Source organism: Mus caroli, chromosome 16 (genome assembly GCF_900094665.2).
Source record: "Mus caroli chromosome 16, CAROLI_EIJ_v1.1, whole genome shotgun sequence".
NCBI classification, from domain to species: domain Eukaryota; kingdom Metazoa; phylum Chordata; class Mammalia; order Rodentia; family Muridae; genus Mus; species Mus caroli.
This window is the reverse complement of record NC_034585.1, coordinates 50,999,839-51,014,653: the sequence shown is the minus strand read 5'-3', so window position 1 is coordinate 51,014,653 and position 14,815 is coordinate 50,999,839.

Genomic DNA, 14,815 nt, shown 5'->3' with positions numbered 1-14,815 from the left:
CTAGGAATTTCATAAATTCATTCTTTTTAATAGCTGAGTAGTACTCCATTGTGTAAATGTATCACATTTTCTGTATCACTTCCTCTGTTGGGGGACATCTGGGTTCTTTCGAGCTTCCGGCTATTATAAATAGGGCTGCTATGAACATAGTGGAGCATGTGTCCTTCTTACCAGTTGGAACATCTTCTGAATATATGCCCAGGAGAGGTTTTGAGGGATTTTCTGGTAGTACTATGTCCAGTTTTCTGAGGAACTGCCGGACTGATTTCCAGAGTGGGTGTACAAGCTGGTAATCACACCAACAATGGAGTAGTGTTCCTCTTTCTCCACATCCTCACCAGCATCTGTTGTTGGTTTTTTTGTTTGGTTTTTTTCCCTTTGTTTATATGGTTTATATGTTTGTTTATGTGTTCATGGATTTTCTTATAGTGAAACATCCCTGTATCCATGAGATGGAGCCTACATGATAACAATGGATAATTCTTTGTGGCTTCAAAGAATGAGCTTGGCAGTGTTCCTTCTGTTTCTATTTTGTGGACTAGTTTGAGGAGTATTAGCTCTTCTTTGAAGTTCTGGTAGAATTCTGCACTAAAACCATCTGGCATTCGACCTTATTTGGTTGGGAGACTTCTTATGATTCCATAGGTGTTATGGGTCTATTTAAACAGTTTACCTGACCTTGATTTAACTTTGCTAAGTGGATCTATCTAGAAAATCATTTACTTCCTTAAGATGTTCCAATTACGTGGAGCTCAGGATTCCAAAGCAATACTAATGATTTTTTGAGTTTCCCTCTTTTCTGTTATTAGTTCTCCCCTTTCATTTCTGATGTTGTTTATCTGGATACTACCTCTCTGCTTTTAGTTTGTCTAAAGGTTTGTTTATCTTGTTGATTTTTGCAGAGAAATATCTCTTTGTTTTATTGATTCTTTGTATTTTTTCTTTGTTTCTAATTGATTGATTTTAGTTCTAATGTTTAATATTTCCTACCTTTTACTCCTCCTTGGTGTATTTGCTTCTTTTTTTCTAGAACTTTCAGATGTCCTTTTGAATTGCTGTTATGCAAACTTTCTAATTTTGTTATGGAAGGACTTAGTGCTATGAACTTTCCTCTTTACACTGCTTTCATAATTTCCTTAAATTGGGTATCTTGTCCCTTGATTTTCATTGAATTTTTAAGTCTTTAATTTATTTCTCTATTTCTTCCTTCACTCACAGATCATTGAGTAGAGAAAACTGTTCAGTTTTCATGAGTGTGTAGGCTTTCTGATGTTTCTGTTGTTGATGTCAAGCTTTAATCCATAGTGCTCTGATACAATACAAGGCATTATTTCAACTGTAATGTATATTTTCAAGCTTGCTTTGTAACCAACTATATGGTCAATTTTTTGAGAATGATTCATAATGTGCTGGGAAGAAGGTATTTTTTTTCTGGCAATGTGTAATATTCCATATATGTGTTTTAGGTCCATTTGATTCATAACACTGGTTAGGTTTATCATTTTTCTGTTTTTGTTTTGTTTCTGTTTTTGTTTTTTTGTTTGTTTGTTTGTTTTTGTCTGCCAATTGGTAAGTGTGGGATTTTGAAGTCCTTCACTATTAATCTGTAGCTTTTGATGTGTGATTTAAGCTTTAGCAATGTTTCATTTACAAATGTGAATGCCTTGAGTTTGGAGCAGAGGTGTGCAGCATTGAGATATTGTCTTGGTAGGCTGTTCCTTTGGTGATTATGAAGTGCTCTTCTCTGTCTCTTTTTGATTAATTTTGATTGGAAGTCTTTTATTATATATTATAAAGTCTACTACTCCAGATTGCTTCTTGGGTCTCTTTGCTTGGAATTTTTTTTTCTAGTCCTTTACTGTGAGGTAATGCCTATCTTTTTGCTGAGGTGTGGTCCATGTATGCAGGAAAATGAGGGATCCTTTTTTATATCCATTCTGTTAATCTGTGCTTTTTCTTGGGAAATTGTATCCATTTATGTGGAGAGATATTGATGATCAGTGGTTATTAATTCTTGGTATTTTGATGTTAGTAATGTTTTGTGTATGCGTGTTTGTATGTGCTTCCTTTGTTTTGCTGGAATAGAATTACATATTTCCTCTGTTTTCTCCAATATAATATTCTAATTATGGTTAGATTTTTTTCTTCTAGTATTTTCTGTAGGGCTGGATTTGTAGTTAGATATTGTTTAAATTTATTTATTTTTTATAGAAATATCTTGTTTTCTTCATCTGTAGTGACTGACAGTTTTGCTGGGTAGTAGTCTAGATTGATATCTGTGGTTTTCTTTAGAGGCTGTGAGATATCTGTGCAGGCCTTTCTAGCTTTAAAAGTCTCTGTTGAGAAGTCAGTTCTAATAGGTCTGTCTTTGTGTGTCACCTGGCCTTTTCCCCTCAACATTTTTAATATTTTTTTCTTGGTTTTGTAGATTTTGTGTTTTGATTACTATGTGTTGGGAGATTTTTCATTTCCTGTCCAGTGTAACTGGTATTTTGAAAGTTTCTTATATGTGTATAGGCATCACTTCTTTAGGTTTAGTAAGTTTTCATCTATGATTTTGTTGACAACAACTTTTGGGCCTTAGAGCTAAGATTCTTTACCTTCCTTTATTCTTATTCTTATTAGGTTAAGTCTTTTCATATTATTCCAGATTTCCTGAATGTTTTATGTTTGGAATTTTTTTAGATTTAACATTTTCTTTGACTGATGTATCTACTTCTTATGGTATGTTTTCTATGCCTGTGATTCTCTCTTGCACCTCTTGTTTTCTGTTGGTAATGCATGCATCTGTTGTTCATGTTTTCTTCCCTAGGTTTTCTGCCTCCAGTATTCCCTCAGTTTATTTATTTATTTATTTATTTATTTATTTATTTATTTATTGCCTTTATTGCTTCTATTTCCACTTTCATGTCTTGTAGAGTTTTATTTATTCCCCTTACCTAGTTAATTGAGTTTTTCTGAAGTACTTTGAGGAATTTATATGTTTCTTCTTTAAAAACCTCTACTTGTTTGATTGTATTTCCCTGCATTTCCTTAAGGGATTTTCATTTCTGCTTTAAAGGCCTGTATTATCTTTATAAGATTGGATTTAATATCATTTTCTGGTGTTTCAATAGTATAAGGATAACTGTGCTCTGATGCTGTCATATTGCCTTGGCTTTTGTTTTCTTGTGCTCATTTGAGAGCCATTAGGCATCAAGATGGCTTTAGTCCATGGGTGTTCTTTCTACAGTAAGTATTGAGAGGGGGCCCTAATCTTGATGATCCTGGTGTAGTAGGCTTCTGATGGATATCTTTGGTGTGTGTGCTTCTGTATCAGCAGATCTGATAAAGGTGGGCAGAGAAATAGTGGGACATTGGTGGTCTAGCTTGGATGGCAGGTTGCTTCTGGCAGCTGGCCATGCACCAGAATACTGAGCAGGCAGGGAGGGTGGGTGATGGAAATGAATCTAACCTTATGGTTCTGGATCAAGAGGTCTGATCATGCTGAAATTTCTTATGGTGATTCTTTTGTTTCATGAATACTTTTCAAGTATTGTTAGGGTTTAATAAGTTATAGACTCTCCTCAGATCCAAGAAGACAAAAAGGCCTATCTCAAAGCCAGACATTAAACAAAAAGAAAATTTTAAACTCTTCTAAGTATCTTTAAACACTTAATTCTCTTTTACATACATGTTTATAAATGATGATAATTTTTCTTTAACTGAGTTTTGCAGAACTGATAGTAATAAAATTTTGTTTTGAATATTTTTACTTTTATGCAATCAATACTTATTTGGTTTTCTTCCCATCAACCCTCCTATCTCAAAAGCACGGTATTTTCACACTTGGTTCCATGTACACAGTGCTAATTCACATTTCTATACCCTGAAAAGGTAACTACTGTGTAAATGTCTGACTCTTATCTTTAAGTAGCATAAACTCTTTGGTCGGATAGTGCTTTTGAAGGCCTCTGAAATAAGATCCCTTATAGTTTTTACCTTGTTTAGACTTAGTATCATGATGTGTGTTCAAAGAGATGTTTTTGAACAGACTGCATATTCACTCAGCAATAGTGAATTTAATTAGAAACAGTATCTTCAGGAGACACATTTTCAGGTGATTTTTCAGATCAACTCCAGAAAAAGGCTTATTTGAAGCTTCTTAAGGCTCATAGTTTATTATTATACTATTGATTTATAAGTCATTTGTAAGCCATTGCCTTCTGGCTGTAAGAGGAAGAAACATCTTGCTGGCCATTCTTCTTTCTTCTTCATTTTCTGTAAATGAATGTTTCATTACAATCATAGCTTCATGTCTCAAATGGAGTGCAGAATACAGAGTTACAGATGGGAAGGAAAACAGTAGAAAATAAAAATATCTGTAACAACCTCTTCCTAAACAACAGAGGATTTTATGAAATATTTACCTCAGGAGCAAGCACTTTCTCACTAGTCCATTAATGTCCTAGGGGAAAAAAAAGTTCACATAAAAAGAAATAAAGAACATTTTAAATTATAATCAGGTCATATTCCTTACAGTAGTGGAAAAAGAATTTAAGGTTTGTGTCCATAAGTTTGAAACCCATCAAAACATGTAAATATTTAGATTATTCATTTTCTTTACATATGGTCTATTGTCCTCTCAATATCTAGAATCAAAAGGTAGTTATGAGGGCTTATTTTTTATACCAACTTGACTGAGCTATGAAATCTCTCTCTATATATATAATCAAATATGACTGTTTATTTCTATAGAGATATTAGATCATTAGGCTAATGTCTGGATAATGAAATCACTTTTCATGACGAGACCAGGCTTCAGTCAATCACAAACTTACTCTAGAATCTTTGTAGAATATAAAGAAATACGAAATATTATAATATTTTACCATTATATTATCCTTTATTATACACAACCCAGAATATATAATAAAACATTATATTTTTTTATTATTTTCTGGAAATGGTTCTTAACTCTAGAATAACTGTGACATAATTTATTCAAATACCTTTTTTAATTAACATTTTATGTGATAATAGAATTGTGCAAATTTAAATGAAAATTAAATTTTATGCTCAATACATTTGCAAATAATATTTATTTTTGTCTTGTAAGGTTACTCCCATGTCTTCAGGATTTAGAAAAAAAATAAAACAAACAAACAAACAAACAAACAAAAGAATGAATAAACCTCAGTGTGTATACTGGGGGGACAATACTTTTATTTAGGAAAGAAAATACTTAAGTAACTACCTAACCTTTTGAACACTATTTGCTCTGTACTTTAACAAAAGTCAAAAAATTTGTGCTTTTACCCTACATTTCTATATTCAATATAGCACAATGCCTCCATACATTTGTATGGGTGTATATGTGAGCCATGTGTCTCATACACAGAAACTAAAACTTAGCACTGCAACAATAGTAACTGGAGAATAAACAGTAGTTTTTGTTGTTGTTTTATCATTGTTGTTTTAAATACAGTCTTAGATTGTTTGGCTCAACATCCTATGAAGACGTTACCTGGCCTTGTAAGCCAAATAAAACCATCTTCCTTAAAATTTCTTTTTCTTTTTTTCTCTTTTGCATTTTTATTGGTTATTTTATTTGTTTACTTTTCAAATGTTCTGCCTTTCCTGGTTTCCCCTCTTCAAGCCCCCTATAATATTCCCTCTAACCTCTGCCTCTATGATGGTGCTCCCATACAAACACCTACTCCCACCTCACTGCCCTAGTATCCTTCTATGCTGGGACATTGAGCCTCCATAGGACTAAGGGCCTCCTCTCTCATTGATGCCAGATAAGGTAGGCCTCTAGTACATCTGAGATTGGAGCCATGGGTTCCTTTATGTGTCCTCTTTGGTTGGTGGTTTAGTCCCTGGGAGCTCAATGGTGGGTCTGGTTTGTTGATATTGTTGTTCTCCCTAAGGAGTTGTAAACCCTTTCAGCTCCTTTAGTCTTTTCTCTAACTCCTCCATTTTGGTCCCTGGGCTCAGTCTGATGGTTGCTGCAAGCATCCACATCTGTATTGGTCAGGCTCTGGCAGTGCTTCTCAGCGTACAGATATACCAGGCTCCTATCATCAGGTGCTTCTTGGTTTCAGCCATAGAGTCTGTGTGTGGTGTCTGAAGATGGGATGAATCCCTAGGTGGGGCATTCTCTAGATGGCCTTTCCTTAAGTCTCTGCTCTACTCAGTCCCTTTATTTTCTTTAGAAAGAAACAATTATGGGTTAAAATTTTTGAGATCAGTGGATGACCTCATTCCCCAACTGGGAAACATGCCTATCCACTGGATGTGGTCTCTCCAAGTTCTATCTCCTCTCTGTTGATATGGCTAATGTCATCCCCACTGTGTTCTGGAAAACTCTTGCTTCCCGGGAATGTGAGACTTTCTAGTGGCTAACCCCAGATCTACAAACTTCCGTTCAAGTTCTTGACCATCTAAAATTCTCCTCCATCTTCTCTCACACATGATCCTGTCCTTCCTATCCCTCTCCCTCCCAACTCTCCCCACTCAGTCTACCACCTGTAATTATTTTGTTCTCCCTTCTAACTAGGACTTAAGCATCCATCCCTTGGGCTTCCTTCTTGAACTTCATATGGTCTGTGAGTTGTATCGTGGCTATTTTGAGTCTTTTGACTAATATTCACTCATCGGTGAGAACATGAGATGTTTGTGTTCTTTGGTGATTGGGGTACAAGATGATAATTTCTAGCTCCATTCATATGCCTGCGAATTTCATAAAGTCATGGTTTTTAATAGCTGTGTAGTTCTCTATTATGTAAATATACCACATTTTCAGCATCCATTCTTCTCTTGAGGGACATCTAGGTTGTTTCCAACTCCTGGTTATTATAAGGCTGCTACAAACATAGTCAAACATGTGTCCTTCTTATATGTTGGAGCATGTTAGGGTTATGGCTATGGCTAAAATTGCTTTTTTAAAAACAAAGTATAATGGTGAGTAGTAATTATGCTTTGGCACTATCTGATACAATGGAGGTAACTCTCTGGCTACAAAAAACATTTATGCATTCGGTTCCACAGAGTCTTGTAATATTGACTCACAAAAATAACATAACTCTTTAGTAAATTCGCTCTCATCTTTTTGTCTTACCTATTTCAATTGTGTTAGATAATCATTGTTCTTTACCCAGCAAGATATCCAGATGAAATAAAAACCTTTGTGAGCATATAGTGTTCATATACTATGTTAGAGAGTGGCATGAGCCAAATGGAGTCAAAGCTTCAAATACTTTTCTAATTATTTTGCTTTTTTGCCAGAAATAGTGAAAGCACTAAAACCAGGAAGTTACTGTCTGAGGTCCAATAAATTGTACTACTTTTGACTTTCCATTTAACTCTTTCAACAACCAGTGTTGAGTCACCTCCAAATGCCATCTACCTTGATTTCTGTCACTAGAGCCCATAGTATAGTAACCTCTATTTTTAGGTGTTTTAGAGAAATGATTCTTCATTTCTACCTTGGAGTCTTCTATGATATCTTCTCAACATTTCTACAGATCTAAAATGTTAGAGAAAATAAGCCTATTTAAAAACAAAAAAGTGTCTAAAGTCAACAACATAACTGCCACCTGAAATCCAGTTAAGTCTAGCAAAATACAGATAAAATATATAGCAACAAGGTATTAGTGTAGTATAGTTTCATAGTTGGTGAAGCAATACTAAAAAGAATTATTATGTAAAGTCTATATTTTACTCAGATTCTCTTAATTTTAATTGTAATTGTTCCTATCCAGAATACTATTTTGGTCTGGTTTCTTGATTCAAATTTCCTGTGACGATGTCACCTAGCCTTGTAATATTGCTCTAGAATAATATTATACGTATTTATCATATGTCATAATAGATTTTTTTATCATCTTGTATGGCTAAGGGATAACGATTAGATATTCCACAGAAAGTTTGTATTGGAGATTGTTTTTTTTTAACTGGATTAACTTGAGTTTATGAATTATAAGAAGATGTGAAGTACCCGTTTCATTGAATCATATCAAGGATGCACTCGATCATTCTGATTTGTGTAAGAGAGAATAGAAAAAAAACATTTAGTTGAGGGGCTGGCAAAAGAGTCTCTGCTGTTTACAGCATGTACCACCTTCCAGGAGACCATAGTCCAGTTCCCAGTGTGCCTATCAGGTAGTTTACATCACCAATAACTTCTACTTCAGAGCACCCAGCATCTTTCTCTGCCCTCACAGGGCACTTATGCTCACATGTGCATACATACACAAATGCATATATTTACACATCAATAAAATTGAAACCAAGTTATTAAGGAATGAAACCAGACACTGAGGTCAGTCCCAGCTAAGTGATATGTTAACATACAACATTCTGGTAGCTGACTATGGCCTAAAGGTCCTTCACTACAGAACATGAATGGTCTAGCTATTGACATTATCATCATTGCTTTGCACTGCTAATCTAACAACAAAATTGACCAAACCAGCTCAGTCAGGCAGCCAGGTCTCAAGGGAGGGAGGGAGGATTGAAAAGAAAAAGACAATTAGACAACAGTATAACATGACTCCAGCCAGTGCTGAGGCCAAAGCAGGTTTAATTTTCTCCAGTCAGCTTTTATACCACTCTAGGTACTTGCAGAGAATAGGGTCAGTTCTTAGATCAAAAACAAAGTAATTCAACAAGGTAATAAACAAAGAGATCAAACAAGGCCATAAACAAAAACAGGCATGGAACAAACAAGGCAATAAACAAAGTCCAGTGATCATGTAATCACTGTTTCTTAGGACTTCTCAGGATGACCAAGATAAAAGGAATGCCACACATTCCTCACCTGAGTACCTTGAGTTTTGTATTAGCCCAAATATAAATATTCTTGCCTGAGCCTACATCTGTGTAGGATGTAGTCCAATGTCAAATTCCTGCCAAATTCCTACAAGGCAGCACCAAAAGCCCTTAAACAAGATAATGAGAATTAGGTCATTCACTCTTTTGACTATCTTTATGTTCTTTTGGCTTATATAAACATAATTATTTCCCTCTATGTGTTTATTTTTCTCACAATAAACATCCACTTATTTGACAAATATTTTCAGATATCTTTAGTTCTTAAGATAAACACTGTATCTGTAGATTTGTTCATCGTGCATGCATATTCAACTGATCACTTGACTATTTATTCTCCTACCCTCTGCTGGCATTCTGACTTGCTGATTCTTTCTGCTTGTGAATAGATAATTCACTACCACATCTGAGCTCATACAACACTTTTCTTTCTGCTTCTGGCTTATTTCACTTACCACAGTGTCCTCTAAGCTTATTCATATTGTGACACGAATTTTTGTGTGAGAATAAAGAACAGCAATTTAATCTTTATCCATTCATCCATCCAGAGATATTTGGTTCTCTTGGCAGTTATGAATATATTATAATAAACATATGGTAATGACTTTGTTTCCCTTGTGTACATGGATGCTTGCCCAGAAAGAGTTAATGCTAGGTCTTATGTATGTGTATAAACATATGTATATATCCTAACTGTTAAAATCTGCATTACAGCCAGCAAAGCACAATAGTACATTTCTCTAAGCACTCTCAAAATCATTTGAAATCTTGCTTTTTATTTTATTTATTTATTTATTTATTTATTTATTTATTTATTTATTTATTTTGGTTTTTCAAGACAGGGTTTCTCTGTGTAGCCCTGGCTATCCTGGAACTCACTTTGTAGACCAGGCTGGTCTCGAACTTAGAAATCCACCTGCCTCTGCCTCCCAAGTGCTGGGATTAAAGGCGTGCTGTTCTGATAGTTGGAGGGCATCTCATGATGGTTTCCATTTGCATTTCCTGGGTGATTATTTCTGGTTTCTGTGTTCAGTGGCCTTTGTTGTATATTCCTTACAGCACTGTCTTGCCGATCCTCTCCCGCAGTTTTGATTGTTTTATCTCTTATACTTTCTGGGATTGTATAAATTCTTTATAAACTTTGGACATTAGCCCCTTATGACATGTTGGCTTTAAACTGGCTTGCAAAAAGCACTTTACAATTCTGACATTTGGCTCCTTTGATATACAGAAATTTTAGTTTTATAAATTTATGTTTGTGTATTATTTGTCTTGTATAACTTCATCTATTGGTGAGATAGTCAAAATCTCAGCTCTAAAGTATATATCCAGAAACATTTTTTTCCTATTTTCTTATATATACCTAGGACTCTTATATTTGGGGGTCTTATTATTTGTATTTTTTGACTCTCATTAGTTGGAATGTGGATATGTTTTCAGATAATGCAGACTTTGACTTTTAAAAATCTAGTATACTTATTTCCAAATTATTTTACCATTATGATTGCTTGATACTCTTGTCAAAAACTCATTGACCATATATGCTTAGCTGTATTTCTGTCATCTGTTTTCTACACTGAACTGTGTTTTATTGATAGCTTCTGTGGCAAAAAGTCATCACCATCAACAGATGCACTGTTGATTCTTCAGCAACTATTGTTGGTGCTGTAGAAAATAGCCCTGTTTTCTGAGCAAAGCTAAACAGCTCATATCTGTATCCATGCATATATGGGGAGAAATGTTGTTATAAATAAATGGAGATTCAAAGCTTAGATTTATATACTGTGTTACATTAAAGAAATGTGCTTATTTTGGTGGTGTTTTCTTAGACCCCTGTTTTTTTTTTTAATCACTAACTCTACTTGCACTGTCTATTTATTTCAGTGGAATCTTGATATATTTATAATTGTCAAATGACTGAACTGTTCCTTCTAGATTCCTTATAAAGAAGGTTTCATAGTCATAAGTACACTTGGTCCATTTTATTTCTATTGGAATCTTTTATTTGTGCTTCAATTTAATAGACAGTTTTACTGGGTAGAATATTCTACCTCGGCAGTGTTTGAGTTTGGGAAACACTTTTCCATGTGCTTCTGATTTTTTACTCTTTTTGTTCAACAAACAGATGTTACTCTGGTGAGTTTACCTTATAGGTGACCTGGCTTTTCTTTACTGTTGCTTTCAATACTTTCTTTTATCTGCACTTTTGCTGTTTTAACTATATATCAAAGGGAATTTTATTTCCTAGTGTATGTGCTTGGTGTTTTATAGACACACGTGTAAAGTAAAAGAAGAAAGAATTGCTGGAGTTTAGAAGATTAAATAAGAATGGAACAGGCTTATATAGAGGAGAATACTGACCATAACAAAGAGTATGAAAAATCTTATGGAAACCAACTAATTACTAAGCTAATTTTATAATTTAACTTTATTAGCTAAGAATAACCTGAACAGAAGTATCCTGTCTGGATGGAAATTGTTGCTCCACACTAGAAGGAATTCTGGGTGAAAATCACAAGGGAAGACATGGAATACATCCCTAGAACTTATTAATTAAGGAGATCCCAGAAATCTGCAAAATAACACTGGCTACTGGCATTACCATTACATATCTTCCATAACTACACAAAACCTGTTGCTGAAAACATCCCATATTTTGTCTCTAAGATATTAAAGAATAATTCTCTCACTGATGAATTTTTCTCCTGATGGTCAGGTTCGACAGTGTAGGTCCTAAGATTATGCAGGGGAATAAGGGACAAAATATACTATGGGTCTTACTTGATGCTAGACATATCATGTTCAACTGTTGGCGTATTAAGTAGTAGTAGCATGGTAAAATCTTGGCTTAACTATAGCAGAGTAGTTAGCTGGTATCTACTTGGATTTGAAGCCTGCTCTAGGCAGGGTGGGTTAGGAGAGAGATTTCATTCTTGGTTTTGTAAACTGTGAAATGGGATGTATATGGTCATATGTTATCCTGTATTTGTATAAACTTCTAAAGAATAAAGAAAGCAATTTAGGTAGATAACAAAGAAGGCTTTGAGGACATGGCATAATGGTTAAAATGGTTGCCCCATGAGCACAGTACTGGAGTGTATGACTTCAGAATCCACGTTATGGCTGGAGGTTAGCCTACAAATAAATTGAAATTCCCATAATGAAAGGTGGACACAAAAGATCCTTTGAGAAAATTTTCTAAGGAAGATTAGCCATATCATTGAGTTCGAGTTAAGTCATGAGACCTATAATTATAAATATAAGTTATTAAAATGCAAACTACACAGAAAACTCATTTTATAAGAAATCCAATATATTAAAATAATGAAGAAAAATAGGTTATCAATTTCAGGGGCAGTGGCATGTAAGAGATTGGAGGAAACCTGGGATGGGCTTAAGGAAGAACAGTGGTGTAATTCTATTTTATTTAAATATATTTAACTTTTAAAGATGAGAAGCAGTAATAATAAACAGGTATTTTCAAGGATATATTCAAATTTCTAGAAATACATGAAAAATTTTCCGGTTTCTAGTCTCGTTTTTGAAACTCATAAAAGAATCAAAATGAAGTTTCTCATGTTTGTAAGGTAATAGTTATATCCATATTATAGCTGAAATTTAGAACAGTGTTGAATGGAAAAAATCTTACTGTAAATCAATTACAATGTGGCATTTCTTCAAAAATTGTAAATATTAACCTAAAATATAATACACTAATTCTATGTATGGTTTTATGTGAAAGGAGTTAAAACCAGTTTCCAGTTTAGACATCTGCACGGTCTTGGCCATGAAGAACTATTCACAATAGGTAAAGAAGGAAAGAACACATGCCCCAAACCAAATTATTGAGTTAAAGATCAATTGGTACATTCAGTGAGTGATGAAAAGCATGGACCATTTTAACAGAAATGTATCACTGCAGGAGTGTGGGGAACTGGGCAAAGGCCATGGTGCTGCTTCAGGAAAATTTGAAACACCTGAAAAAGTAGACTGCTACAGGGTCCTGGATAATGCAGGATGATTATGATAATTGTGAATAACCGCATGATCAGAATTTCTGTTATTAATTGGGTTTTATATTAAATGCATAAAGAGAAAATTAGGTCTTTTTGAAAATCTAAGATATAGTCTGAACAAAGCAGACATTGTAATTCATTTCTATGATAATCCTTTACCTAATACCTTCGTGATCACCCATCAATATTAAATCTGTGCCTTTATTCCTGTTTGATTTGTGTGGCATAGGGATATCGAGCCATGTGGCCACAAAATAGACAAGCTTGAATAAGCTCTGTTCAACAAAAGAGTCGTGTATTTGTTGCAAAAAAGGACTTACATAACATAATACATTTACAAAACTATTATATCAGCTATTTTTATATGTCCAGAGATAAAACTGATGTACTTTTAAATAATGACTTATGTAGAAATACACACACACACACACACACATATTGCTGTGGTAGTTTCTGCTAGATTTCAACACATGGTTTCATGGCTATGAATGAACAATTTGAAAATAAAAATGTATCTGAATTGGAACATGAATATAGATATATGAAAATAAGCATAAAACATGGATGTCTTCGTATCAGAAGGCTTTTCTTATACTCCAAAAGGGATTAATCAAAAAAAAGAAGTATTAAAAGACAATAAAACATGCTTAAAATTCATTTGAGGCACTCTCCCTTGTCAGCCACTCAAATGCTAGAAAACTGAATGTATGTGTAGCCACTATGACAGAAAAAAATGTAGATCAACTAATACGAGTGTATTAGTTAACCTCAGCTTGTGCAGATTGTCTGCTAGTATAAAATCTGTTAGAAACAGAAACAAAATGTATTGGTGAGGTGACTGAAAATAATTAATACCTAGAGGATACGTACCTTTCTAGATAACAATGCTTCCTGAAACATCACCATGTAAGTAGATCTTGACCATTCCCTTGAACTCCTCCTTAATAGCAAAGAGCACAAGGAGCCACTGTAAGTTTAGCTTAACTAAAGCTTTTCAGTCATTAACTCATGGGACTGGAGTCCCACACCTCTTTATTTTTATTGGTTATTTTGTTTATTTATATTTCAAATGTGTTTCCCCTTTCTGGTTTCCCCTCTGCAAAACCCCTATTCCAGCTCCTCCCTCCTTGCTTCTTTAAGGGTGTTTCCCCACCTACCCTCCCACTCCTGTGTCACTGCCCTATCATCACCTATGCTGGGGCAGCAAGCCTCCATGGGACCAAGGGCCGCCTTTCCCATTGATGCCCAGATAAGGCAATCCTCTGATACATATGCTTCTGGAGTCATGGGTCTCTCCATTTGTACTCTTTGATTTTTGTTTTAGTCCCTAGAAGCTCTAAGGGCTCCAGTTGAGGGATGGGGGCATCCACCCATCTCAAAAATATTACCTAGATTTACCCCTCTCTAAAGGAAATGCAGGGACAACGTGGAGCAGAGACTGAAGGAAAGGCCATCCAGAGACTGCCCAAACTAGGGACCCATCCCATATGCAGACACCAAACCCAAACACTCTTGTGGATACCAAGAAGTGCTTCCTGACAGGAGCCTAGTATAGCTGTCCTCTGAGAGGCACTGCCAGAGCCTGACCAATACAGGTCTGGATGCCCACAGCTAACCATTGCACTGAGCATGGTGACCCCAAAGGATAAGTTAGGGGAAAGACAGAAGGAGCTCAAGGGGTTTGCAGCCCCACAAGAAGAACAGCAATATCTACCACTCCTCTAGTCATGTACAGTATCACACAGTTTCATCGTTAACAAAATAGTCTTTGAAAAATACACGTAGGGTATGAACTTGCACAGAATAAACCACGGGTTTTAATTGACTACATTTCAGAAAGAAATAGAGCTACTGTTATATAGGAGAGAAGAGAACCTCTGGTGGAATCACCATGCCTGACCTAAAGCTCTACTACAGAGCAATTGTGATAAAAACTGCATGGTACTGGTATAGTGACAGACAAGTAGACCAATGGAATAGAATTG